Raw genomic sequence first — 27992 nt, 5'->3', positions numbered from 1 at the left:
CCTGCCTGAACTCCAAATTTCAACCCTCCTGGTAAGTATCACACTCTATAGTAATTTTTTTATTTGATTTTCAATTAATTATTCAATATGTGTTTTTATTTTAGGGGGATGGTGGGGGTATGTTTTGATTTGAGTTCTTTTCAGTAGCTTTTCACATTAGTTAATAGTAATCAATTTTCTGGGATTGCGAGCCCCAACCCCAGGCTTGGCTCCAGCAGATGATGCTCAACCCCACTGCAGAGTTCAGTCTTTAGTCACTAATGAGTTTTGAAACAGGGCGGGGGGCTGTTTAGATAGCTTTACTGTGCTTTTTCAGATGATCCACATTGCTATGTTCGATTTGAAAACAAACAAATGAGTGACCTTTACTGACATGCAAGGCTTCTGCATAGTCTAAAATTTCATACCATTCAGTATATGATAAGAGATTATTGCAGGTTTTATTGCAGATTTTATTACAGGAAAAAATAGAAGCATTATTTCACTGACTTTTGTCAGCTGTCATTTCAATGAAGGCATACAAGGTGGACATTTGTACACTTAGAAAAGCACATATAACATAAAAAGTCAGACATAATTTTGTAAAGTCTTTTTCCAAATGAAGTTGTTAAAGGTTTCTTTATTTTTAATTTTCTTGATTTTTTCACCTCCATCACTTTACTCTTTCACTCTAAGTACCAACATCAATGAAAGATAAAAGTATGTGTTGCATATTCAATAAGTGCATATATAATATAGGTTCAAAAAAGAACTTCAATCTGATAGATGGATCAGATGCATGCATACACACACACACACACACACACACACACACATTTAACAATGAGGTGATTTATATCATAACTTAAATATTGGTTCATTAGTTTTGAACAATCTGATTGGATCTACCACACTGTATGGTCAAGTCTTTCTACAAAATTCAAAGTGCTTCCACAAATTGGACTGGAATGATGATTTGATTATTTTTTGCTGCCATCACATGTGTGTCGACTGCTGAACTTCACCGATCCACTTGGTAAATGGCTTATACTTATATAGCGCTTTTCTATCTACAATGCCCAAAGCGCTTCATAGTCACAGACCTATTCACACAGTCACACACTGGTGGAGGCTCCACTGCTGAAGACTGGAGCCAACCTACCACCAGAGGCAAGGTGGGGTTCAGTGTCTTGCCCAAGGACACTTTGACACATGAGTGTGCAAGGCGGGAATTGAACCCGCAATCTTATGATCATGGGTCGACCGCCCTACCACGTCTCAATCCAAATGATTTTTTCCAAAATTTGTTTATTTCATTTAGAAACTATTTTCTCATGACTTAGTTTGATTTGATGAACAGCTAACCTCAGGTTGGGAAAATTGATGAATTGATTGATCCTTACACCCCTAATATATATACACAGATAAGCTACAGTGAGTTAGTGTGATGTCCTTGACTCCTGGCACAGCCAGAACTGGCTGTTCTTAGATATTTCTTCCATCTAAAACCTGTTGGATATTTTTAAATGAATATTTGAAAAATTGGGGATTTTAACAGATGTGCTTTTGTTAATCTCTAGAATTACAGGTGCATTTAGACTTACAGTCTTCTTGTTTACAGTTGGGTTGATTTGCTTTAGATATGATCTCCCATTTCTCAATAGCAATGGAGCTATGAACTTGAGAGTTGCAAAAGTAGAGGATGAAACATGAAATAGACCTTTACAAAGTTCCACTGCAGCTGGTCAAGATGATTGCATTAGAAAAACTCATGGATAAGTTTGAGCAAAGATAAATAGATGTGGATCACTGACTAAACAACAAAATATGGTTTAAAAATAGTACCACTTGTGCTTTTATTCCTTTATCACTGAAAAAAGAAAAGAGGCAGTAGTTTCCAGCTTCAGTCAGACAAATACTCTTAAGGATTCACTGTTTACCAAGAACAGCAACTTTGAAGACTAAATCCCTAAAAAGGGAAGGTGGCAGTGTGAGGACATTATAAAACACATTAGGTAACAGAGGTGTAGATATAGACAAAAATAACCACTAAAAGATTCAGAATGGTTCCAATGATTCCCAGCACAGCTAAGATACGCTCTTCTTGATCATTTGTAGAGTCATCATCTCCTGCGTGAGCACTGCAGACATAATGGCCGCTGGGGAACATGGTTACTATCACAGAACCCTACCCCCAAAAAGTCTGATGCCTGAAAGAGAAAAGGGACAGCAGTAGTATTAGGAAGGACAAAAGGAAAATTGATTAAAAAAAACAGCTGGGTATATGAGGCAAAAAGTAAAAGAGCAATTCAATAATTTATACATTAACTGTCTATGACGTACATGCACATTTTGTCCTGCATGAATGTGCAGTACATTCACACCAAACTTCATTTAAAACATATACTTTTCCCATTAAATTGGAAAAACTCAGACTAGTTTATATTCTAAAGTCATTTTTTCTGCTTGTCATTGGAAGGTGTACGAGAGACAACCATACACTCTAACCCTTGTGCTATCCTAGACACTTTAACATTGGGAGTTGGGTCATCTAGACCCCACAAGACAGTGCGCTAAACTTTTTTTCTTCAATGATATGTGATCTTCACTGTCCATGGATTACATGAAATCCTCTCCACCTTTATCCAGCTTTATCATGGTAGGGAGAACACGTCAATGTAAGGATCGGGTCATCTGGACCCCATAGGATAGCACGAGGGTTACAAGGCTATGCTGCCATTGCCAAGCTCCTGAAGGATTTGTGCCAACCTGAAGTTGTGATCACAAAATACCTTCTACCATATCAAAACAAGACCCAAAACTGTATTGTGGTGAACATTGCACTGCTTTTGACACTCCTGTTGACAAATTTAACACTGCCCCATTCCTTGGCTTTGCAAATCCTAACCACCCATAAACTCTGCACACCACAGCCACCACCACTGACCTTTGTGCTGCTCTTTACCAAAAGCAATTGGGAAAATTGGGTATCATAGCATATGCCAGCTGTGGTTTTTTTCAGCAAATGCAGACATCCACCCTATAAACTGGAGTTTTTTTAACCCAAAAATTGAGTGTTGTTAATTAGTTTCATTAATATTTATATAGCTCCACATATGTTGTAGTGACTGACTACAATCCCTTGGCAGATGTTTTAACAACTGCAACGTTAGACGCTACCGGTCATGGATGGCAATTTAAAAATGACAGAATTGTGTTTGCTTGTTCTGAAAAGTGCATGATGACTTGAGCTATCTCGGGATCAAGGGAATCCCTGACCACATTAGATCTCAGTTCTATTGGCCACTTGACTGCAGAGGTGGAAACCAGGATTAAAACTTGTAGTTGCTGTGTCTATGCAGCTCATTCAAGCAGAGCTTTTTGTCAATTAGTGAACAAAAAAAATACAGACTGCTTGAATTACTTTGCACCGTTTTTTAACCTTACACCTAAAGGTAGCAATACAAAGGACATTTTGAACTACCTAAATCAATTCACCAAGTTTTGCCCTGGCCATACGCCTACTGATCATAAAGCAAGAACCGCTGCTGTTGTGTCATGGCTTCCTGCGATATAGGCACATACATCAAGATCCTCATTTTGAGACGAAATTTATTTAAAAAGTTTGCGCAGTTGCTAGCCGTGTGAAAAGCCAGGACCACACACTGCATCCATGTTTGTAACTTTACCCTGACTGAGGCTTCAGTTTTTGCACTGTATGAACTCATGTAAAGTTGTTCTAGAAGACTGCCTGCTGACCCAGTTTTTGGCTAACTCGCCAATGATCGACCATCATTGTCACACTCCCAATACGTTTGGAACCTGTGTTCAACATCAAGCTATATTCACACCGGGCATGTGTTGCACGTTCAAGAACATGCTATATGTGGTTTCACGAGCGCAAATTTAGGCCGTGGAGTTCACGCCAGACCTGCACCGGACAAGCAGGGAGCGAAAGGGAGGAACTTTTTCTTCTTTTATTTTTCTACCATTTACTTTCACATGTCCATCACCAGTTGTAAGAGGCTTGGTGTGAAATGTCAAATTTTGCTCCAGGCTTTTTCTTTCACAGCTCTATTGTAAACTTTGAAATACTTAGTGTCCCAGAATTTCAGCTGGACAGAAAAAGAAAATTATTCATTTCTCCTCCATCATCATCTTTACAATGGTTGTCACTTCCGTGTTTTGAAAAGGATGCTATCCACATGTCACTTATCGATCCAGGTTTAGCTGTTTGGCGTTCCAGCAGTCAAAGGTTCAGCTTCTTGCATTCAGCATGGGTTTAGGACTTAGAAACTTGCGCAGCAACGCATGAATGCAAGAATTTTGAACGCAAAAGCCCAAGACGCGGGTTTACATAGACTTTTCATTGAAAGTAGTTGCTTAAATCCCAGCTGCCGCGGCCGGTGTGAACGTAGCTTTAGAAGAGAGTTACCACCTGTATTCCAGAAATGTAGGAATGTCAGCAGGAAAAAACACAACACACTTCCATCAATGTGTAAAATTATTATGTCTGTAAAAAGGAGATGAGTTCTATTCTGATGACTGGGAGCGAGATATTAACGTGATTGGTAAATGTGCTTGGGATCTCCCTGTTTACGCGGCATAGCTGGAGAAGGATGAATCTGTACATACTCACAGGTTGCATCGAGATTTCCTTTCTCTCCTGAGGGAGAACTGCAGATTACAGCAGTTTGCAGACATCAAACATGCACTCTGAGGCAACCTGGGGATGCAGAAGAGGAACCAGTTGAGTAGGAAGTGAAATGGATGTCCTTTAGCAGCCCTGACACCAGCAAGGTTCAGTGATGTAGGCTTTCTTCCCTGTTAACCTTCAACCATTCATCCTCTAAACCAGGGGTGTCAAACTCTAGGCCTCGAGGGCCAGCCTCCTGTTGGTTTTCCAAAAATCCTACCATATTTGATGCTAATTGCCGGAATCATGTGTGATTATCCAATAAGGAGCTTCAATGGCAGGTTGGAAGGCAAACGCCGCCTCTCGAGACCCGAATTCTGACATCTCTGTTCTAAACCTTCAGCCATTTTAACCCTTGTGCTATCTTAGATGACCCCACCCTTACTTTGACGTGTTCTCCCTACCATGACAAAGGTGGATAAAGGTGGAAAGATTTCATGTAATCCATGGACACCAGTGAAGATCACAAATCATTGAAGAAAAATTGTTCAGAGCACTGTCTAGTGGGTATAGATGACCCAACTCCCAATGTTAAAGTGCCTAGGATAGCACAAGGGTTAAGTCAGTACTTTATCTCTACCTGAAGAGTCCATGGCTGTGCCTAATCCTGTAGATTTTGCATCTTCCAATATAGATCTATTCCCTGAAAGCCTGTGGAGAAGGAGAAAGATTTGCCTTGAAGACTCACCTACGACTGGAGAAATGCACCAAACATAAATATATTTAAGGGAGAAAGACAGAGTAGAGGCATCCTTTCAAATTGATATAATCACATTCTTCTCGTATTTCTTTCAATAATTCTGATTGTTGCAGAAAATGCTTAATGCTGAATATTTGAATTAACAGTCTGATCATGTTTTTCTATTGTTTTCAAAAAGGAGGATACTGCAGGAGCCTAACTGACACCATGACTGGAATTAAAACAGTGAACATTTCACTAAACTGTCTGTTTCCTTTTGATAACAGACATTACTTTTTATGATCACTTTTGTGATTGAGTTGACTCTAGATTGCAAGTCTTTTTTCTTTTATGTATACAATCCTGTTAAATATACATGATAAAACTGTCAGATTAAAGATCTGGTCCCCCTTAAGGTGCTCAACACTGCATCAGTATTCAGAGGCAGTGAGTGAAGGACTTTTTCGTTTAATTTAAAAATGTAAACAAAAATACAGAAAAGATTGTTAAAGTAACGTCCAGCATTAAGGAGAATTATCAGCAATGAGATAGTTAACATATAATTATTGATGCTGTTGTTTTTTTTATGCTGTATAACCCTGCTAAACAGCACTCTACCTTTTTCAACTTTCACCAACTGGTTCTTAGCTCCACCTTTGCCCTCTTCATCTTCCTCACCACCAAAGTCATCCTCCGCACCACTGTTCTGTCTTGCTAAACCCACCCAAGCCACGATCTTTTTAAGAGTATGTGGCAGGCACAGGATGTCCTCCTCTTCTTGAAACATTGTGCATGCAGGTTGCTCCTACTATGATTCTCTTGTCATCTATATTATTTTAAAACATCCTTTACCTGAATCTATGAACCTTGCTTCTGTCTTTACATTTAAAGTTCCTACTTGAAGTCCAACACTCCTGCCTGAACTTTTCTCTCTCTGCCTATGAAAACACCTTCCTCCTCTCCTGTTTTGTACTCAAATTTCGGATGGATCCAGGATGAAAGTTTATTTTATTTTAGTTGCACGATTAATTGACCTTTGCATTTACCCTGCACGCAAAAGTACTAGATTGCGCCCCTTGTGGTTACATTAACTACATTTACTGTTTTATGTCCGGCTTTCTCACTACATTTTGCATGCAGACCAGATTTTTATAACCTTATGAAACTAACACTTTATTTGCTTTGGGTTTTTCACTTGCAACTTCTTCTTAGCTATAGGAAACAAAGTCATATAAATAAGTGCGTATAAAGTGTAAAAGTGCCATTTAACTCAAGCTTGGATCGATTAAACACTGCTGTCAGTGATTTCACAGACAGCCTTAGAAAAAAGGTCTCTGTGGAGATTTAGAGCAGTAAGACGTTTTGTTTACCAATTCTCTCAGATCCTCTCAGCTGATTTGCAGAGTGATAGTGTGAGGGAGCCAGATCCTTGTGACATTATAATATTCTGCAGCCGGATTACAAGCTCAGATGGCCAGCACTGAATTTAACCCCAGCACCCATCAAGCAACTGTCACGTGTCCTCCATCTTTGTGCATGTGTAGAGGACTGTGAGCTCATTTCAAGACTGTGACTTTACATTCATAGGAGCCAAACAAAAGTCAGTAACACACAAAAAAAAAATGTTTTTGGTCTTTTTTGGATCCAACAATTCCTTTGGAGGACATTTTTTAAAATTCGAAAAACTCTTTCTTTGACAAAATACACAGAAAAAACATTTGTTTTCACCTAAATGACAGTTTTCCTTCATGCCTAATTCATCATACACATAATGAATCCTCTAACAGTGACACTGTTACATTCTATTTTTACTTGGCTCCCAGGCTGGGAGCCACATGACCCACATATTGCTGTCATGGTTCCTCCATTAAAGAGTTTGGATCTGAGGGTGAAAGCGTAATGGGTCACAATACCTTCTCCACATCGCCTTATTATCTTATCACGTTACATAAGCTCCATCAAATCATTCTCCTGATCTGCTTAAGCCGTCTCATCTAAGCCTGATGAAAGATTTGCTCGCACACACTTGTGTAGGACACTAAAACAAAAATGTATACTCACCACACATTGCACCAGGGGGGCAGCCAAAGTCTTTGCTGCATTCTTTTTTCTTTTATCCAACCATGTTTTTTCTTCTGCTCCTTCATGCAAGTGTCTTTCACTTCTCTTTCTCGTGTTTCTCCTTCCTTCTCTTGTCTTCCACTGGTATTCAAGTCGAGTCCCGTCAATGGTGAGGAAAATCCAAGTCACACAGCACGCACAGACCTCGGGGTTACTGAAAGATATGCTCAGATACAGCTGTGTCTGCACTCACATTCACACAAGCTGCTGTGTGACAGCACTCGCTCCCTCATCCTTACACCAAACAAACACACACAGAGCTGGACTGTGCAACTGTGGAATCCAGTCATTTTAATTGGGGATATAGCAGCGCTAACTCAGTGTTTCAATGACATTCACAATTTGTCCAATCGTGGGTGAAAAAAACCGTAAGAGGGCATTTTTCTCTAGTACGGACGAATGTGCAAGCTCGGCTTGTCCTCTTTATGTCAATTTCTGTAATAAGATTGTCATCTGAGATGATAAAAAGCTGCACTCGATTCAGAACAAAAAAATGAAAGATTGGCCTCGGGTGTGTTGCTTCATCTGATCTGGAAGTGGTGTGAAGCTGCTGTCAGACTTAGCCAGGGCTGTCAGTCCAGTACTGTTTTTGTGATAAACATCAGCTCAATTTTATTCACTTCCTCCTTTTGACTTCCCTCTGTTGCCTGGCATGGAAACCATTACGAACCCACATCTGACTTATTCTTAAGCCTTGTCTTATTATGGGTGAACATCCACTTGTAAGCATTTGGTTATTGTACAATGAGGTTTTCCTGTTTCTTTAGAAAACACAGCACAAATTATTGTCCATCTGGTTTCTTCTAAGCTGGATGACGTATGATCATGTCTTTCCCAAGTGGCCTCTCAGCATCAGTGTTTAATTGGAGGTACTTGGTGTGTTTTTGTCACTTTTCCAGCAGTGTCTGCTGGATGTCCCTTGATTTGAAAATAGTAGTTTTTACTGTTCATCTTATCGCAGTTTGATCTCACGTTTTCCTTAAATGTGGACCCTTTTCCTTTTCATTTACATGACATCACTGGTCTGTTTTTGAAGGCTTCTTCTGTCTAGGCTTTTATGTGTGTCTGAGGTCAGTCCTCAACAAGCTTCTTCTTCCATCTGTTTGGTTATTCCTGTAAGAAGAGACAGTAAATCAGAGCTCCCTATTTAGGAGCTGAATCAACTATATGACCTTATTCAAGTGTGCCTAACAGCAATCCGTCACTCAACCTTCCCTCACCAGAATTGAATCATACTGAATGTTTAAGTTTTCAACCTCTTGGATCCCTTCTCCTAAAGCACTCTGATTCACTTTTCCTTCTCTCCTATGTTTGCCATGTTATGTCATTTTCTTGTCCTTCGCCTGCCTGATGAGAGCATCATTCTGTTTTACCTTCACACTTTCTGTTTCTGTCCCCATGCCTCTCTTCTTCTGTTTGCAGAATGCCTTGTATTTTAGCTGCTGTGCTCTGAGTCGTTCAGTTCCCTTTTGTTTTTAGTGGTCTTTTCTTCCAAAATCATGTCAGTGTTGGTTAGGATTATTTTTTATTTTCAAGCACCAGAAGGATTCCTTTGCACTCTGCTGAGACGAGCAGAAGTATAGCCTGTAGACAGAAAGTCAGGCAGAAAATCTAAAGAGTCACACTTTGTACCCGGTAGAGGGAGGACTTACGACTTTTTATTCTAGCTTCTGATAAATGACTAACTTTACATGGATACTCTTCTCACTAAACTCTTTTCATCACTCTCTACTGCAAATTTGCTCAGCTTTTCCCTGTTAACAAATGGGATCAGATCAACAAATGCTCACATGCGTTTCAAAATAAAAAAAAACAAGCCGAAAGAGATGAAGATTTAGAAAAGGATGGAAAAGCGAGTTGCCTTTAGGGACTGTGGAGGTGACAGCAGAGGAGATGCTAACTGAGTGAAGGAAGGGGACACAGAAGGGAGTTTGTGTGTGGATGTAATGGAAATATTTTGAGAATGATTAGAAGTAAAGCAAACATGGGAACTGAAAAGTAATGTAGTAATGTGAAGGGAGAAAGGAAGGAATGGAGAATGGATGGAGCATGAATTTTTTGTTAGGGGTTTGGCACGTTGACTACTCTACGACATCCTTCTTTTTGTCTTTCATGCTGCTGTCATGGAAGTAAAGATCCCCTCCTGCTCTCTGCTGACAAAACTGTTGCAGATGAAAAAGACATTTTTGCATTCTTTGATGTTTTACCTGTTTGGGAATCCTGACGAGCTCGCCCAGTCAAATCAGTCAAAGCTCTTTCCTGCTTAATTCTACCTTTCTCATCGCTCCCTGTCTTGCTGCTGGTGCCACACTTTGTGCTACCACAAAAAGGCAGCATCATACTTCCCTCCTCATCTCTCGCTCGACCCCTTTCCACCCACCACACTCGCTTTCTCTCTTACATTTGCCTTCCTCTGCCTAACGTTTCCCTCTTTCTCATATGTTCGCTCTTCCCCACTTCTTTTTCTTCTATCTTTCCACATATCCCTACCCCATGCTAGGTTTCTGCTCTCTCCATCACCATTTCTCCTCCCAGTCTCCCATTCTCCATCTTACATTTGGATTTTCCACCCCTCCCTCTCTGAGAGAATCTACCAGAATGCAGTAGTCTAAGGGGACATGTTAACACCACACATAATGCTACAACATAAATAATGCACTCGCAAAGTCATTCCTATCCTCACTGATGAAAGCACGTAGAAACACACACAGCCTACTCTCTGCACCTTTAGGCTGACAAAAAATGAAACATCTCTGTGTAAAAGAAACACCCATCAATGGTATTTGAATGCTTGCAAGCCTATAAGCAACATTCCAAAATTGATTTCCAAATGAATAATACTGAAATGATAGAGACAACATGAAACACATCTTTTCTGCATTTAATAAGGAAAACGTTTTGCATTCCAATGCATGTATGGAAAAGTCAGCAAAGTCATCATCTTTGTGCTTCAATGATTGCCTGAGTAGTCATCCCAATTTCAGGTTCAAGAATGCACAATAATATACACTTTCTTTGAATAATTTTAGTATACTTTTTTCAGCTTCACACATGTGTACAATATGTGCATAATGCATATTTACATATTTATACACTTCAACCATTCTTTGGAGGTGTGTTAGAGGACAAGATCACCCACCTATCTTCAGTTCCAGCAACAGCATTGCTTTGGCCCATGTGTCCCATGTTAACTGCTGTCTGGACACTGATCTATGACATATCTTTATGTATTTTAGGAAATTGATGTTTCACAGATGCCCATGGGGCTTCATGAGACTCCAGGACTCTGTCGAACAAGAACTGCAACAGTAACCCAGAACATTAACAAACGAAAAAAAACAAAAACACATTCAATGAAAAAAAAAATCATTGATAATATTAAAGCGAAATAATTTATTTTGGTGCATTTTTGGCAGTGTTCATTTGATACATTAGTAGAAATAATTTAGTCATTTACTATTTTAACCCTTGTGCTATCTAAGATGACCCCACCCTTACTTTGATGTGTTCTCCCTACTATGACAAAGGTGGATAAAGATGGAAAGATTTCATGTAATCCATGGACACCAGTGAAGATCACAAATCATTGAAGAAAAAAGGTTCAGAGCACTGTCTAGTGGGTCTAGATGACCCAACTCCCAATGTTAAAGTGCCTAGGATAGCACAAGGGTTACGTATTTTGCAGGAAAACAACCTTTTCTTCAGATATTCTTTTTAATTACAGATCAGTTATATATAGATATTAAGATTTATCTAGCAATAGTATAGAGGAACATTATCACATTTTTTTAAACCAGAGTAAAACTTCAGTCTATTTGATTCAATCACAATTCTTTAGGACTTGTCTTTCTTTTATTTTGCGGGTGCAATGAGCTTCTAAAACATACAACAAACAATAATAAATGTAGGGGAACAAAAAAGAGATTTTGGGCGATCACTTTTACATTCTGAACTTAACTGGTTTGTTTTCATGTCAATGATAGGCCATCTTTATTTTTTTATTTAGAAAATGTGAACAAAAGATTAATTCAAAACCCCATCCTGCCTTTTTAAGGTCAAGACTGTCTTAAATTGTTAAAATTGGACAATAATACCACCGCTAAGTCATCTGCTGGCAAAAACCACCCAAGCTTTAATGTAATTCATTATTGCCCTCAAGTCTCTCTGGAATGCATTGGCTCATTTTAATTGGCTCCTTCATTCACAGTAAAGAAGTTCTGACAAGAATGAGCTCAAGCTGAAAAAGGAGTCATATTTAAGATAATCACTCAAAGTTTAAAAAATGATTAGCCAGTGCATGGCTATTAAAAAAACAGAGGTTCATTAAAATGATTTGGTAATGTCCACAGATCCAGTGCTCATTTTCTTTGAAATCTTTTCACGTTAGTTACTTTATAATAGGTTTAACAGGTTAAACGGAATAAAGTAGTTATGGGAAGCTGATGTAAAAATTGTTTGTGGATAGTATCTACGATCAGCCTTTAACTTGTTATTTTTTCATTTATACCATTGCACTGGGCTTTGGTTTCACAATGAGGCTTTATTTGCAGATTCTGACCTCTGCAACTCTAAGATGAAAAATTTAAGGCAGTAATGCTCAGGTGTGCATGACTTTGGACATCTGTGATACTCCTTCCTGAGACAAAAGCATGCTCACTAACCTTGCCAAGGTAAATAAGATTTATACAAGCTCCCCCTGAGACTTAAGTCAGCACAGTAGAAAATACTGCAGACAGATGGGACAAGGAAGCCTCAGGCTTGTCTTGGTTGTAATTATGCAAATGAACTGCAAATGAAAATCAACTGCAAATGAAATCAACACACTACTACATGCTATGTCATTTTTCTGTTCCTACTGTTTATGTATAACTAAGTATTATTCTTTTATACTTTAACCCTTGAATAGGAAGAGCTGTCAATCAATTTCATCTTTTTAATCTAGATATATTGAATGATATTTAACTCCAAATTACTTGCAAAATAACGACATGAGCTGTCTAGGCAAATGTAAACACCCATTTTTACAGTTAATAATTTGCACATTGGGTGGAGGGGTCACGGTGAAACATCCGTGCTCATCTTTCACTGGTCCCCCCCCCCACAATTTTAACTTCCACTTTAGACACACACACTGCATGTTAGCAGCACACACACAGCAAATACCCACCACACACAGAGGGATCCCGGAGTGGGGGGGCTCTGTGGCTTGGCAGCGTTGGGGCCCCCCACACTGGACACCTCGTATTTTTCCTGCAGCACACACACAGCACACCCACACCTCCATACATAGGTGGGGTCGGGGGGGGGGGGGGGTTGGCGGTCTTCACCCGCCTGGTTCTCTCAGGGCGGCCGGGCTTGTGGGTATCCTGTCGGCTGCGGTAATTGGTCGGGTGTGCGGCGCTGGGGGGTCGGTCGGCCGGAGGGGGTTACTGCGTGGCGGTGGGGGGTAACCAGAAGATTGTGAGTATGTGTGCGAGAGTGCATGGGTGGGACGGACCTGGGGGCTGGCTCGCTGGGATCCTCTGGGGCTCTCCCTCCCCATCACAGAGGGGGGAGGGCACTAAGGGGGTTGGGGAGGGGGGCTTAGATAATATGGCGGGGGAGGAGGGTTGTAGAGGGTAGGTTTATGGGGGGTGGCTGTGGGTGCGCGGCGATCTCTGGGATGCTCGGGCCGGGTGCTGGGGCTGGCTCGCGGAGGCGGGGTGCCGGTTGGGTGTTTGGCGGCTCATGGGTTCTCGGGGCCCTGGCGTCGTCCCTGGCCCTTGTCTCGGTGTCCGGTGCCCGGTGGCCCCCATGGCTGGCGCCTGGTACGGCCAAGCGCTCCTGTCCTGTGGTCTTGGGGCCGGACGCCGGGTTCGCTTATGCCTTTGGGCGTTCGGGGGGGCCCCTGTAGGGGGGCACTCTCTGTGCCTGGCTGGGTGGGTGGGCGATCCCCTCCTCCCCCCCCTCCCGGGCTACCTGGGTCCGGTGCCGGGGGGGTTCCTGGCCTGGGGGTCTCTCCTCCCCTCTCCTGGTCTGGCTGGTCTGGCTGGGTGGGATCTGGTTCCCCTTATGAACACACGGTTCACTTCGGCAGCATGCATGTATCTCCACCCCCACGTGCACGTGCACACTGCCACACTGCTCCCTGTCTGCTTCATCTCTCCTCCTAACCCACAGTGTATTGATGGACAGATGTTTTCCACTCATCTAAGTGTCAGAATTTCACCTTTGATGTAATATTTGTCTTTCCAGCAGATCTGGTATAATTGTTACAACTTAAAATAATAACTTATTCAAATCAGTACTTGTATCCCCCACCTTCTCACCTCTTCTCCTTTCACCATCCCCCCCCCTCACATTCTTCCCCTCTTCCTCCCCCCACACACTAAATGTAACAAATAAATAAAAAATAATACAACAAAAAGGGGTTTGTACAGATCTACACCCTGGTTTCTCAAAGCTATATAACCTCTTTTTGTGATAGTAAAACCTGTCCAACACAAAAAGCCTTTAGCTCTAATCTGTTTGCTCAGCTGTTGGACAGAACAAGTTAAAAAAGAAGAAAAACAAAAAAACAAATCAAAACAAAACAATTATTTGCACATTTAGTAGGGGTGCAATGGATCATGGCTGATTTAACAATTTTTGCTCTTATTCCCCCTTGTTTGCAGACATACTAATGCAGCTATAAATCTGCCCCAACCACCACGTCACAGCTCTGGCTCTGGCTCAGAGAGATGTCTCTTGCTCTTAGCAAACACTCCCTCATCTCCCTCCGTCTGTTAAGCAGAGTTGAGTTTCTTTCTCTGTAAGCCCTGCCTGCGCTTTTCTGTCTTTGATTACGCTCACACGAGTTGTAGCACGGAGCCATTCAACAACTCATCTTTTTCTTCATACTGCTGGGTGTAAGTTGTCCTCCCTTAAGCTGTGTTCCTTGTAGATCTCTGTTCAAATAATTAGAATTGTATTCTGTATCTGTGTGTAAATAGATACTTTTGTTTTGTTTATTTAGGAATACATTTCCAGATAATAGAAACAATTTTAAGCTCTGACTTACCAAACAACTGAAAATTAAAGCAGAAATGAGAATCACATAGATCAGATTTAAGTAATTACTGTTCGTTTGAAGGACCTTTTACCATATTAGAAAAATCAGTTCAAATGAGATTTAAGATAAAGTGGCTCATAACTGGTATTTCCACTGATCCTTTGACCTAACTTTATAACTTTGTAATGTCCTAAACGGTTAAGATTTGGACTTTTTATATAAATATAAATACAACTATACTAAAGTATTAACAAAGGATTTTGAAAATAGATAACTAAACTTCTTATAAGTTTATTCAAAATTGCAAACCCAAACATGGAGGCAAGTGATTTTTTTTATTATACAAAAAATTGATCTATTTCTTATATAGTCTAAAATTTCTATATAAAAAGTTTTTTAATTATTTGTGTTGAATGGGTATTAACAGTTTTTCTATTTAGACTACTTTTATTTTAGAAATCATTAATTATGAATTTAATGCCTTATAAAGAAAACAATGAGAACACAAAAGATTAAATCAGAAGAAAAAAATGCTAACCAGAATGCAATCTGTGTGAACAGATTGGAAAGGTTGCTTTTTTTCTGCTCCAATTTACTCTTTTGATGTACTGCGGTTTGTATGCCTATTTTAGATTTTGTCTGCTCCTCACTTGATAATTCAAATGTAGCCTTTAAGTTGTGCTTTTTAAAAAGAACACTTGTCATGCAGAAGTTGCCTTGTGGAGTCATAGTGGGGTAGAGGTCAAAGGGATGCCATTAAAGGAGAAAAAAAGCAGGATTTTGCTCTATTAGAGTTGCAGAAAAAGGCCACATATTTTAATCTGGAGATTCTAAAGGGTCACTTTGCTGGCTAAACCAAGGGCCAGCTGGATTTTTTTCAGCTTCCTAAATACAGATGCCTTCCAGGGATACGTTGATAAATATTTATGCATTCTTAATCTTGTTGATGCCCTTTTTTTGCAAATAAGACTTAAGGCAGGAACCCCCTATAGAGGGAGGCTTGAGCCACTGTTAGAATATGTTTTGGTCCCCCAGGTGAGTCGCATGATTAGTGATTTGTCCTAAGGAGAGGTTTACTTTTTTGTCATTGACTTTCCTTACAACAAACCTCAGGAGACGGCTTCAAGTCATTTGTTTTATCACTCTTTTTTGCTCCCTTAGTTCATGGTTTTGTCATGTTCAAGTTTTTTTTCCTCAAACCTTTGAGTTTTATGCCACAAGCCCGGTCTCCTGCATTTTGGGTCAAACACCATCAGTTTCAAACAGTATTTGATGGTTAGAGGGGCATTCAGGGTGTGTTTTATCTTGAAATCCACAACAAATTCCTTTATTTTCTCCATGTTCAGAAAGACATTATTGCACTGCCCCACTTGACAAGGCAGCTGACTTTGCGATGTGCGATGTCATTGTTGAAAAGACCTACCATTTGAGTCTTCTGCAAACAAAACTAGAACAGTGGAGCTGTGTGATGCAGTCAGGTATCAGCAAGGTGAAGAGGAGGGAACCTTGCACAGATATTTGAGGAGCCCCTGTGCTTGTAAGGATGAGACTGGAATTTTTTTTTGCTGACATTCACTAATTGCTGTTGACAACCTAAGAAGTCAGTAAACTTAGAGACTTAAAAGGTATTGAAACTCACCTTTTAAAGTCTCCACCAATCATATTTGGATCTGCTGTAAAAGCGTTCCCTGTGGTCAAACAACCTGTCATTTCCTAGGACAAAGTTTGTGCAGGGCGGAAGTAGTTTAATAGAAATTTGTCTCTGAGTTGATGCAGGGTAGGAAGACTTTGGCCCACCCATTCCAGTTTCTGCATCACAACTTCTGTCAGGCTGGAAAGTTGGCACTGTGGTGCGAAGCCTCCTACCAATGAGAAGCTCAGCAGGCCTGTAACCATCCTGCAGTAGACTAGATCTGTATGCAAGCATTACAAAATAGGGATCAGCAGCTTTCTTTATGAGACCTGGGGGGTATTCCAGAAAGCGTGTTTAAACTACCCTGACTTTAACCCTGAACTCTGGCTGAAATCCGCCTAAACTTGCTTACTCTGGGTATGTCGGTTCCAAAAGACCGGATATGATTTAGCTTAATTACGATCGACTTGGTAACCCTGGGCTAATGCGCGTGCACGGCAAGTAAATGAAGACATTCTCAATGGATCGCCGATATCCCTAGTCACCATGGAAAAAAGAGAGTGCTATACCTTAGTGAGACGGAGTCAGAGATTTAAATGACGGTGTATGAAGAGTATACACCCATAAAAAAGGAAAACGGCTACATTATCAGCAAAAGAAAACGTTTCTGCTTGGAGAAAAATAACGGACAAAGTAAACGCATGAGTTTCTATCTCATTTCTATTTTCATTGTGACGCTTGTGTGTATATATATATATATATATATATATATATATATATATATATATTATCCAACTTAAATGAATTTCTTCAATTGGGAACAAGTGATTGAGATAAATTTATTCAACCAAATTTCTTATGTCTATCCAACTCAATACTTGTTTATATGACTCAAATTTACATATTTATCAAATTCAATGTAATATTACTCCAGTTCAATTATGTATTTTTCCATTTTAATTTATTCCACTTCTTGGACTCTCAAATGTCTACTTCTCAGTTTTATAACATTAAAATGAATGATTCAATGCGGATTTCCAACATGAAAAAGGTATCTATCAAACATGACTGACTTTAACTCAAGTTCTTGAAATTCAGAGAATCACTAGTGGTGCCAAATAATTTCATCATTCTCTCCCTCCCTCTCACTCATGGCGCAGGAAGGATTAAACATGATAAAATAACCCAGCAAAACACAGTAAAATAGCTAAAAAACTAAACACATTTGGTCAAAAACCCACACTTAAACCCAAATCCGTCCAGACAGGCAAAGGGAATGGTATCCCACAATTCCTTGCACTGCCAATCTAACAGCAGCACCACAGTTACACCTACTTAATTGAATTAATTTGAATGAAAGTAATATAAATGTCTGATAACTACGTGTTATTTTTAGGTTGACTGAACTAAAAAAAATGATTTATCTTAACTGAAGCAAATAATTAAGTTAGATTAATGTAAAAAAGTTTATTTTTCCAACATCCATATGTGGTCTTATCACTCTCTCATTGTGGAAAAAGGATTATCTGAGCTTTTTCATCCACTAAATGATCTTCAAATGGACACGCCATGCTGCTTCCCCTCTCTGAACATAAACTAACCTTCAACTAAACCTGCTCCAGACCAGGTTATGTTCAGAGCATGAGTTGCTATAGCAACTTGACATACCCTGAAACATACCTCTGTTTTTGGATCCGAAAGCTGAGGTTATCTGCTTCCTTACCATCAAACTTACTGTGGTAACTAGCATAACCTGCTTTCTGGAATACCCCCATGTAATGATCTTGACGGCTCTTTCAGCTTCACTATTACTTTGTGGATGTTTTGGGCTGCTGGTGAAGTGATAAAAGCCATGAAATTGTGCAAACTCTGCAAAATATCTCCAGAGAATGGAAATCTGTCACCAGTTGCTCCTGAATTCCATGGCGTGTATGGAATTCTTCCTAACCCCCGCGAATAAAGGGGGAATACTGTATTTGTGTCCTCCGTCTGGTGTTTTATTATCTATTATGGGAGCAGTTTTTTTTTTCTCAAATGAAAGAAATTCAATTGAAAAGCTTTTGTTTGTCTTTGCTACCACAATATCTGTGTAATAGAAATAAATGTACAAATACTAAAGCCTCTGAATTGTTTCTCTTTTCTCTCAATGGTAGAAACTCCAGCAGTGGCTTTCATGGATTCTCCATACAATGGAAACACATCCCTGCAGACATCCATGTCTAACCTCAGTGCCAGCTATTCCCGACCCTCAGAACCTGAAGATGACGGAAAAGTTTCCAGTGACACCATTTGGCTGTGGATTGCTGTGCTAGCAACCATTGGCAACATACTGGTGGTGGCTGTGGTTTGTGCCTGTGCATTCTGATGAAGCAGGAGAGTGAAGACACGATCTTCTACATCCTAAAAACCCTTTTTTGGCCAAGTAAAAATTTTAATTAATTAAAATTTGTTACATTTTTTTGTGTGCCAATTCCTATGTTTTTGTCTAAACATCTCAAGGAGATAGTGAGGTGGAGCAGATATGGGAATATCTTATTTAAAACAATTGTAAAAAAGAAAAACAATTAATGTGTGCAATCAATAAGAACAGCAACTAAAGCTAACTTGAAGTACAACTAAAACTTAAAAATACACTTTGACATAATCAAAATTGTCAACAGGAAATGAACAACCAAACAGTTTTGTACTAGTTGATATGCTAACTGAATGTTGAGTAATGCATCATGAAAAATTAAAAAGTTATTTTATTGAAATTATCTCAGTCTTTTTGTCTTGGTTGGCGGCTTTGCTCCCTCACTCAGTCTTTCTTTGCTCTATGCACCTTTTTCTGATTATTTAATTCACTTCACCTTTTTGTTCCTCTCTTTTAAGAATATCTTGTTCAATCATGTTGCCAGAGTGTGAGGGTTGTATGTCTTGCCTCCAGCACATATCCTTGTCCCCATTGCTTGCCTGGAATTCTGAACTGTTGTTTTCCCAACATCTCTACCTTGGATTTGATTTTTGGCTGGCATATTTGTATTAGATGTCCTAGATTAGAGTTCTACATTTCAACGTATGTGTCAAATGCTCCATTGTGTTTCTGCAACCCCCTCTTGAAATAATGTTACTCCCTATTTCTCTGCTGTTCCAGATGGTTAGGATGATTCAGAAGTTTCCTACAGAGTACAAAATTGATAAGTGATGGGTGCATGAAGTTTCATTAAGCATTGAAGCCTTCCATCCAGTTGGTTCAGTCCAGTCCAAAGCTTCTCGAACCTTCATTTTCCCTAGTAACACATCTACTGAAATCATAAACATTAAAATAAAAGTGTGTGACATTTTGCAGAAAGCCTGTGAGTAAAAATGTCAGCAAAATAAAGAAGTATGCAAAACATGTATATCGTAGTAGTAGTGTGTGAGTATGTGTGTTTGTCTGTATACACTTTCTGGCTGCTTCATAACACACACCTGTAGACATGGTCAAGACAATCTGCTGCAGTTCAAACCGAGCATTAGAATGGGGAAGAAAGATGAATGTGGCATGGTTGTTGGTGCCAGATGGGCTGGTCTGAGTATTTCAGAAACTGCTGATCTAGAGGAATTTTCACCCCCAACCATCTGTAGGGTTTACAGAGAATGGTCCAAAAAAAAGAGTGAGCGGCAGTTCTGTGGGTGGAAATTACTTGTTGATGTCAGAGGTCAGAGGAGAACGGCCGGACTCCTCATAAGCCTGGAAGCAGTTGAACAAAACCTTGAATGCAGGTTCATAATCAATGTTTGTGTGAACTAAAATTACAAAAGGTTAAATCACTGGCAATGTTCTTTTAATTTTAGGTCTAAAAAAGATTTTTAGTTAGACAGTGAGCTTTCACTCTGCTAATGGGAATAAAAATGGAGACAGAGAGGCATTAAGAATAATGAGTAAAGACTTCTCAGAAAGTTATGTGATAAATTAAGTGAACTTGTGAGGCTTATTAAAAGCTGTCTTTAGTGATTTTTCAGGACACGCGCTTTATGTAACTTTAACCCAGTCTGGTCCGAACAGATTATTAACTAGTGACCTCTGCTGCAGGCATGTGGTTGTACATGTGTGTTTGCACATGCATTTCACTGACTTTTAACTTGAGCTTTAGCCCCTGTGAAGTCTGTCATCCCACTTTGGTCTTCAAAAGGGTTGTGAGTTGGAAAGAGTTTTGTAAGGATATTCTTTTCTTCCTTATACAACATTCCATCTAAAAGAGTATCCAATGAGGCTTGCCCTTAACTATGTCATGATTTTGTGATCAAACGTATACATCAAAGCATTCAACACTATAGGTGTCGAACAGAGGAGCCAATTAGCAGATTAGATACAATTTGTAAAGAAAGCCACAAGTGACGTTATATAGCTACCTGCCCCAACATCGCAGCCCCCTCTCTACTTGAGAGGCTTCTACATGACTGCCCCCGCCTCCCCAACAAAGCCCTCTTTCTACCCGCCCTTAATGGGTGAGTGGCAGAGGTGTGGAGGTGAAGGAGGGAGGGAGGGAGACTCGAGTCATGAATATGGCGACCTTAGACTCGAATTGGACTTCAACAGCAGTAACTAAATTAAAGTGACTTGGACTTTAGCCCCTCTGACTTGAAAGATTTGGCCGTATTCTCCAAATCCAAAGATCAAAAAAAATATGCTGGCAAAGCCTGCACTGAGGTCAGGGCTCAGCCCTGGGCTCGGTAGTTCTCGGTTGTTTTCTTATAGAAATCCCCAACAATTATACAGAATTCACGGAGCTCCTGCATCATGTTTTTTTGGGGGGGGGGGGGTTGCTCATTTTGATGTGCTTTGTGGTGTTTTGTTTTGGTAAAGAGCCCCCTCTCTCTCTCTGGTGGTCTGAGTTAGGCGATTTCCAAAAGACGTTTTGGAGCGATCTGAACATTGTTAATTTTAAAACCCCATTCATAGCTTTGTTGACTTTTAACCTCGGGAGGAGTCCAAATTTTCTTAAAAAAAAAAATCACTTTTAGTAATAATTTAACGTCCTCATAGGAATTTTCATCTACTGTCACTTTTCCAAATGTTTAACGGTGTTTGTGTGTCATGTTTGCAATATTACCTAACTCAGGGATCTGCAATATTTAACAGTAAAAGAGCTATTTAGTTTCTTCCAAGTCAAAATCTGGTAGGTGCCACAAAGTCTATTCTTTAGGAAAATTTGATACTGCTTTGCATTCATTCATTTTCATAATACATATGAATTATAAAGTGGTGGACAAAATTGTTGGTATGCCTCAGTTAAAGAAAGAAAGTCCACAATGCTCACTAAAATGACTTGAAACATTCAAAAGTAATAAATTAAAACTTATTGAAAATGAAATAATCAAAATCAGCCATTACTTTTGAGTTTTTGATTAACAGAGTTATTTTAAAAAACAAACTAATGAAATAGGGCTGGACAAAAATGTTGGTACCTCCATTAAAGACTGAGAACTAATTACCCAGGGGGTCATGATGAGCTCAGGTATGTCCCTTTCATTGACATCACAGCTGTTTTCAAACCCATAATCAGTCAGTCTGACTATTTAAAGGGAGACAAATAGTCACGTTGCTGTTTGGTGTAAAGGTGTGTACCACATTGAACATGGATAACACAAAGCGAAGGAGAGAATTGTCCCAGGACATTAGAAACAAAATCATAGACAAATATTGTAAAGGTAAAGGCTATAAAACCATCTCTAGGCAGCTTGAAGCTCCTGTGACAACAGTGGCACATATTATTCAGAAGTTTAAGACCCACGGGACAGTAGGCAACCTCCCTGGACGTGGCCGGAAGAGGAAAATTGATGACAAATTGAGGATAGTTCGAACTGTATCCAATAGTTGGAACTGTATCCAAAGAGCCCAGAACAACCTCCAAAGAGGTTAAAGGTGAACTCCTAGATCAATGTACATCAGTGTCAGATCGCACCATTCGTCGGTGTTTGAGCCAGAGTGGACTTCATGGGAGACGACCAAGGAAGACACCACTGTTGAAAGGAAATCATAAAAAAGCGAGACTGGAATTTGCAAAAATGCATGTTGACAAGCCACAAAGCTTCTGGGAAAATGTCCTTTGGACATATGAGACAAAACTGGAGCCTTTTGGTAAGGCACATCAGCTCTATGTTTGTAGACTCAAAAATGAAGCATAGAACGAAAAGAACACTGTCCCTACTGTGAAACATGGAGGAGGCTCATTCTGTTTTGGGGCTGCTTTGCTGCATCTGGCACAGGGTGTCTTGAAGTTGTGCAAGGTAAAATGAAATCTCAAAATTATCAAGGCATTCTGGATAGAAATGTGCTGCCTAGTGTCAGAAAGCTTGGTCTCAGTCGCAGGTCATGGATCTTCCAACAGGACAACGATGGAAAATACACAACCAAAAAAACACCAAAGAATGACCAAGAGAAAAGCGTTGGACTATTCTGAAGTGGATTCTATGAGCCCAGATCTGAATCCCATTGAACATCTGTGGAAGTAGCTGAAACATGCCATTTGGAGAAGACACCCGTCAAACCTGAGACAACTGGAGCAGTTTGCTCATGAGGAGTGGGGCAAGATACCTGTGGACAGGTGCAGAAGGCTCATTGACAAATACAGAAACCGTTTCCTTGCAGTGATTGCCTCAAAAGGTTGTGAAACAAAATGTTAAGTTATGGGTACCATCAAGTAACTTGTTACTTTTGAGCAGTTAAAGTCATTTCATTGAGTTTTTTAGACTTTCTTTTTTTAACTGAGGGGTATATACAATTTTGTCCACCACTGTATGTGTTTTTTTTTTTGCTTTATTAAAAAAAATTGATTAAATTGATTAAATTTTTCAGAGTATAAGGGTTAGATTAATCAATGCAAAATTTCTGTAAAAAAGTGTTCAAAACATAAGATATTTAAAAATGAACTATTAAAAAAAAACTTGATTCACTTGGGAGATTTATTTGCAAACAATTAGTGCATCAGGTTTTATCCCAATGGTTTTACCTCTTCAGGCCACCAGGGGGACATCTGAAGCTATCATTTCCCTTGAAGTCTGAGGCATATCCAGACCTTTTCCAAAAATTAGAATCACATGGAAGTGTTTTCATTTCAATAATTCCATTGAAAAAAAAACTCGTTTTCTCATCCTTCCACAGTCCAAAAACACGTTTTATAGGTTAATTGGTTACTCTTAGTGTCCTCAGGTGTGCATGTGCGAGTGTGCGTGAGAGTAATTGCCCGGAGTGTATAGCGGATTAAGGCTTCTTTGGTGGAAGTTCAAAGTTTAGAAGCATAGACCGTAGATCGACGGTACCGATTCCAGACAAATGAAGCCAATTAAGTTGCCATTTTTTCACAACCGTGACCGTGATTTAGTCGATCTAATCCATATCTACGTGTTTTTAGCTTCTTAAAGCCAGCAGGTACTTCCTATTTGGTACACGATGGGGGAGGGGTCGGCATGTCCAGTTGGTATTTACAGTCAATGTTTAGAAGCCAGCACAGCAAACACACGCTCATCACCAAAACTTGCATTTGGTTCTTGGAACCAGTAGAACCAGACACGTGCACCCTTATTGAGCACCTGCCCTTTTTTTCTTTTTCTGTTTTTGGTATCGACATTAATAAATCTCTGTTAAGAGATACAAGAAAAAATGTGGTTACAAATTCCCTCAGTATTGTATCAAAACGATTTTCTTGTAATCAGAGGTTCTGAGCTGCTTCCGTCTTTGCAGCTCCACTCGGACTCAGAGCCACCAGAGAGAGAGAGAGAGTTGGGGACAACAGGGGACAGAGAGAGAAGCTGCTGCCCAACAAAGAACTGATGAGACTACACAGGGCCGGCCCTGGTCTTCTGGGGGCCCTAAGCGAAATTTAATTTGTGGGCCCTCTAACTGGTCAGCAGCACCAAAAAACGCAACTGTTGTTGTAATATAAATGAGATCTCTCTATTAATACATTTGTGAATTATGGTTGCTGCCAAATAATTGAATACAGTATATTGCCTGGATGTTGGATGCACATTAAGTGGTGCCAAACAAATTTTAAATGCAAAGAAAAAAAATCAATGACAAATGTATATAGATATATAGATATATATTTTTTAATGTATTATTAGGCAGTCAACAAATGACATTCACAAAACTCCAACTTATTAAAAACAGCAACTTAATAGCAAATCAAATGACAATAAAACAATCCAACATAAAGAAAACAACAGCTCAATGAGGGGGAGTTTGGAAAGTCAGAGTCTTTCTCAGTCTGAAAAGGACCTCTTTGCACCAAATCCATTCTTACTGGATCAGAGAGTGTGGTTAGACATTCAGCTGGACCAACTGGATTTGAGGTAGGTGGAATTTTGGATCCAGTCGGCTCCTCTTCCATATACGCCTCTCTTGGAGCCCCTGGAACATAAAAGACAGAACTTCAATAAAAGCAAACAGTGAAAAGTCAAACAGTCAAATGTTTCCCCTTTCAACAGTAGATGTGGTGACAGCAGTTTCTTCTGCAGCTAAAAAACAAGAATTATTATTATACAATAATCAATGATAAAGCTAATAAAATATCTTTAGCAGAATACTAATAATACTTTAGTGGCTCATTTAAAATCTGTGTGCAGGTTTTTCACAATTTCATGATCTTTTGATATATTTATGAGAGGTTTATTGTTTGATTGTATATTTGCATAAGGTCATATTTCATTAATTTAATTATGAACAGTTTGGAGCTCCATACTCTTCAGCTGCTGTTTATGAAAAAAAGGGTTTATGCAGACACTGTTTTTTTTTATTACTTTACATGCTTTTAAAATTACCTGAGATGAAATCTTCAATGAAGTCAGGAACATCTTGGGATGTGGACGCTGCACCACCTCCAATACTTTTGATGCTTTTTGAGAGCAGAAGAAACTGTCGGCTGAGACGGAACTGTGCAAAACATCATCATTATGTAGAATCAAAACTGCAAAATACAAATAAGAAATAAATGTACCTACTTATAAATAATAAAACGTGAACACTAATTTGAGAATAAGTGGAAATATAAGCCTTTTATACACTTCTTTTTGTATTATTTTGTATGTTCATAATTTTAAAATTAGTACATTTATTTTGTTTGTCATTTATAGATGAGAACCTTTATTTCCTATGTATTTGGTAGTTTTTATTCTCCATATTTCATGCCAATGCAAGATTTATGACACACTCATTGTTGTAAAACTCAGACTACCTGACTACCTGTCTATAACAGATAAACAGCAGTTTTTATGCTGTAATAAACCGGAGAATGCAGAACGCACTAAATATGTGTTAGCAAAACAATGAAACAAAACGATAACGTGAGTTAAAACATTTTTCAGCCATCATATCGTTGTCATTATTTACTTTTCTTTACTTTCCGCCGTTTTAGAAGGTCATGTCCAACCTCATCTTGGAAACTTGGGTATCAAAATTATTTTCGAGTTTTCCATGGGAAATTACGACAAAGGGGGTCGTTTATGTGCAAACTTCACCTCAGATCGCTTCGTATTTTACGTAAATTGCGCAGCTGCACAGAAATGCTGGATAATGTAAAAATAAAGCCCCAACATCCTCCAAACTTACCTTGTGATTGATGTTGAAGTTCTTTATCTTTTTTTAGCTCCTGGTGGTGGATAAAGTCTCTGAGGCATGACGTTTTCTTGTTGTCGCTTTGATCAGCGTGACAAAATGTGCTGTTTTTTTTTCTTTTCCCCAACCTTATTGAAACAAAATGCGCTCGTAAATGCACACCGTGCCAGACTCAGATGCAATTATGTTGACCAATCGTTGCTAAATGGTGTAACGTCATTATTTGGGTTGCCAAATTGGTTCATGTGTGCTGACAGGGGGGATCATTAAAGTGCAGGCAACTTTCTTTTGCACAACATTGAGAGCACACGTTGGAAAAGATGTTCTATGAAATGGGTTGCCAGATTTGGGTCTTTTTTAATTTAATTTTTGTCGCCACTTCGGGGCCCTGCTGGTGACGGGGGCCCTACGCGGCTGCGTAATTCGCGTATAGGGAGGGCCGGCCATGAGACTACAGGACAGTGAAGCAACTTCTACCTGTGAGTTCTGGTCTAAGTAGTCAACGTCCACTGATCCAACAAGCATAGATATGGATCATATTTTGGAAGAAATGATCTGTATTAGTCAAGAAGTCACTTTTCACTCTAGCCAGACATCTAAGCACAGTGCATCAATTCAACACAGGCCTGATCATGCAGAGACAGGAAGGTAGGTGCCAAGTTCAAAAGTAAACTCTAGGGAAAGTTCATGATGAGTGAAGAACATTTATGGGGGGTTCATAGCTTTCTCACTACAGGTCTGACACTAAATTTATCTGTTTAACATAATATTTTCCAATTAGAAATTCCGTTTTTAGAATCTGTATCGTTGAGTGTCAAAATGTTCTAGTAAAATCTTTTCAATTAATAATAATTTAGAGTGTAAAACACAAAAGCATGAGTAACAATTTCCTGTAATTCTGAAGCTGTGCTTACCTCGTTACTGCACCGTCCACAGGGGTGCCAACAGCGCCATCCAGAGGTCTGCATGCATAGCACACCCACAACTTTAAAGACACAAGTTTCAACTTTTAACATTTTTATAAAATAGAGGGGATATTTGTCTCTACAGATAACACAACAGGTAGTGTTTTGTTTTGCTTTTTTTAATTTTTAGATCTACTACGTGGAAACCCACATGTAGAAGCAGACACACAAACAAGCAGGCTTCAAGTTCACACAAACACTTGCTAAATACACAGATTGGAAGTTCCCCCATCTCATTGCACTGGCTTGATCTTTGCCCAGACCAGAGTCCAGCCTGGGTCAGATGTAATGATGGATGAGGATGTGCACTGCACTTCTTACTTTTGTCGTGATAAGCCTAATTTGTAGTTCAGGTAAACGTTTTTCAAGGAAATATTTGAAAACGGACTTTAAAATGCATAACACTCGCTCAGAAGGAAGTGTTTAGCCCCCAAACTTCCCCTCATGTGTCATTTTCTAAATTCCCCTCTGCTGAGAGTAAGGATTTAGGACCCTTTGTCACCAAAGAGCTGCAGGCACATGATTGCTACAATCCTGCATATTTACAGTGTCTCATTACCTTTAGAGTATTCTACACTGTTTGTTGTATGCATTGTCCCTTAAATAAATAAATACAAATACAAAAATTGGCAGTCACCTTTTGACACTGCAATCCTGTTCGCCTTGCTAGGAGGGTTTTAGCAAACCGGTAACTCCCTGCCAGAGAACCGTCCGGCTGATAGCTGATAACGTTTTAATCCATGTCTCCTAAACACCTCTTTTGCCATCTTCAGTGGCTTCTGACTTGGCTACTGGCCCTTCAGATCTCTTGGCATCTTTACCACATGATGTAAAGAATGCCCCCTTCTGTGGTTATAACACCAAAGTCAGATTTTCCCCCATGCCAAAAAATACATCTACTGAAATCAGAAGCCATAGAAGGAATCAGAGCAGCTTTTAAATCACACCTGCAAAAGGCAGTGATTCTGCCTTCTCCAAATTCCCCCGTCCTCACCCCAATTCTTTGTCACGGTGTATCAGGATGACCCAGACGCAGGACAAGATGGCAAGATGGAGAGAAGATCTTTAGAATACTTTAATAACCATTACAGTAATGGCAAGATTGAGCTCCTGTTCCGGAAAGTTTTGAAACTTCAGTGGAACTTCTGTTTCGAAACGTTTTTCCGAGCTCTGATCAAACAGAGGAGGTCACGTGACTTTCATTTCACGTTCCATTACGTCAGCAACTGTTCCGAATCGTCTCGGTTGTTTTCATACTCCCCAGAATTATAGTTTAATGAAAGGAAGCAATGTGGTAATCCTGTTGATTTGA

At 39.6% G+C, this 27992-nt stretch overlaps 3 long non-coding RNA genes across 10 annotated transcripts; 1 reads left to right on the top strand and 2 right to left on the bottom strand.

Moving 5' to 3' along the window:
• Nucleotides 1-421: 421 nt before the first annotated feature.
• On the bottom strand, nt 422-27992 carry LOC105355439. 8 transcript variants are annotated; one of them, XR_002291530.2, is made up of 7 exons: nt 27628-27992; nt 26630-26700; nt 10615-10761; nt 7416-8588; nt 5256-5326; nt 4619-4705; nt 422-2189 (listed from the first exon to the last, which is right to left on the bottom strand). It is a non-coding gene; the product is annotated as an uncharacterized LOC105355439 (long non-coding RNA). The 8 variants fall into 8 exon arrangements; XR_002291531.2 differs by having other exon boundaries at nt 27675-27992; XR_002291535.2 differs by lacking the exon at nt 10615-10761 and having other exon boundaries at nt 27628-27988.
• On the top strand, nt 13708-19518 carry LOC111948443. The gene is made up of 2 exons (XR_002874455.1): nt 13708-14362; nt 18292-19518. It is a non-coding gene; the product is annotated as an uncharacterized LOC111948443 (long non-coding RNA).
• LOC111948442 lies at nt 24322-26623 on the bottom strand. Its single transcript, XR_002874454.1, has 3 exons — nt 25710-26623; nt 24923-25034; nt 24322-24512 (listed from the first exon to the last, which is right to left on the bottom strand). It is a non-coding gene; the product is annotated as an uncharacterized LOC111948442 (long non-coding RNA).

This window comes from Oryzias latipes, chromosome 13, assembly GCF_002234675.1.
Source record: "Oryzias latipes chromosome 13, ASM223467v1".
NCBI lineage: Eukaryota > Metazoa > Chordata > Actinopteri > Beloniformes > Adrianichthyidae > Oryzias > Oryzias latipes.
The sequence above is the reverse complement of the archived record's forward strand: the minus strand, read 5'-3'. Positions and strand labels throughout refer to the sequence as shown.